This window comes from Sitodiplosis mosellana, unplaced genomic scaffold (assembly GCF_009176505.1).
Source record: "Sitodiplosis mosellana isolate CC-2019 unplaced genomic scaffold, AAFC_SMos_1.0 Smas_scaffold_3374, whole genome shotgun sequence".
Lineage (NCBI taxonomy): Eukaryota > Metazoa > Arthropoda > Insecta > Diptera > Cecidomyiidae > Sitodiplosis > Sitodiplosis mosellana.
The window spans coordinates 262-1,774 of NW_022598616.1; the positions used below are offsets into that span (position 1 = coordinate 262).

The 1,513-nt window shown below is 36.9% G+C and overlaps 1 long non-coding RNA gene across 1 annotated transcript; it reads left to right on the top strand.

Annotated features, from left to right (window-relative positions):
* The first annotated feature begins 420 nt into the window (after window positions 1-420).
* LOC129571791 (uncharacterized) lies at window positions 421-971 on the top strand. Its single transcript, XR_008688342.1, has 2 exons — window positions 421-579; window positions 654-971. It is a non-coding gene; the product is annotated as an uncharacterized LOC129571791 (long non-coding RNA).
* The last annotated feature ends 542 nt before the right edge of the window (window positions 972-1,513 follow it).

Below are 1,513 nucleotides of genomic sequence, written 5' to 3' on the forward strand. Positions count from 1 at the left end.
AATTTGTCATGCATTAATTTGACAAGCTTGAAAATATTAATATGACCAATGGCCTTATCGATGAATGAGATTGAAAGCAGAGTGTGTTTTTTTATTAAACATTCCGGAAGAGTGAGTAAGTTTTTCGATGATTCGGTTTGCGCGAAAGTAGAGTATGTTTATCGTTCACAATAATTGAGGAAATTGAGGTCTTTTTATCATTGCGTTTTGGACACAACAAAGAAACAGTTTTATTTTTATATGAAAAGAAAAGTTCCGCAGCAAACGTACGATTGAAAATGTCTGAAATTGAATGATTGATCCGAATAGCCCACCTATTCTCTATTGATTTGCTACAGTCATTTGTACACTTGATAATTTTGATAACACGTGGGTATAAAATATCGAGCGTTCACATAACACAGAGTTTGTGTTAAAAAGTCTAGAAAGACATCCATTCATTTTCGAAACATTGTGCTTGATTTGACAATATGGATTTCAGGATATATGTTTTGTTTTTGGCCCTATTTTCATTCGGAAGCTCATCAACTGTGAGGGATCCACGAGAAAAGGTGGAATTAACTATTTTGGGGGGAAAAAGTAATCAACATGGAAAATGAACGATACATTTAACGATACACACTTTAATATTTATTTTACTTTCAATTTTATAGAATTGCCATTTATTGAGCCACGCATATGCTGGGACTGGGTCTGTAGTCCTGCATGCGAAGTACTCGGATGTAAAAAAGGCTTTTGCGAAAATGATAAATGCTGGTGTGTAGTGAATAAGCCGAAATGTAAACGCCAAAATATGTAAAATCGACCCGGCGCACACCTGTATACGAATGCGTACGCAGAAGTGTGCGCCAGGCGATTAACCAACGCCTGATAAGCCGCACGGTAACGTATGTCTTACGTAACGAGAACGGCTTGGCAAATCATTGTATTATCAAATTAAATAAAATCATATCAGTCTTTATTCTACCACACATCAAGCATTACCTTTATTACTCCCTAAATTGGCACTGCTTAACAGTTTTGTACACCTTAACACTCTGATATTTTGTTTGGAAAAAATCAAATCCAAAAGCACAACGATAAAGTGTGATAGTGTGATAGTGTGATATTTTTTTTCGGTAGTGAAAGAAAAAGATAGAAGAAAAGACTCAAATTATTACGCACAAGCCAACACATAAGAAAGGCGAATAAATTGTGAAAGAAACTTTTTGTAACCAGTAAAATTTAGCGAAAAGTCGCGAAGCAACGGTGCAAAAGTTTTCGAAAGTAATAAAAAAAAAACTCAGCGAAAAGTCGCGAAGCAACAGTGAGAAAGTCTTGCATTATAATTCGGCGAAAAGCCACGAATTAACGGCGCAAAGTACCAGAGACAGAAAAGTGTGATCCACGACGTAAATTGAGTTTCCTGCATGCGTACAGTAAAAATCTTGCGGTGGACGAAGGTGATGGGAAAAAGCAAGTTTTGGGGAAAGCTGGTGGACGGAGCTCTAGTGGGGATCACGGGATACGAAGT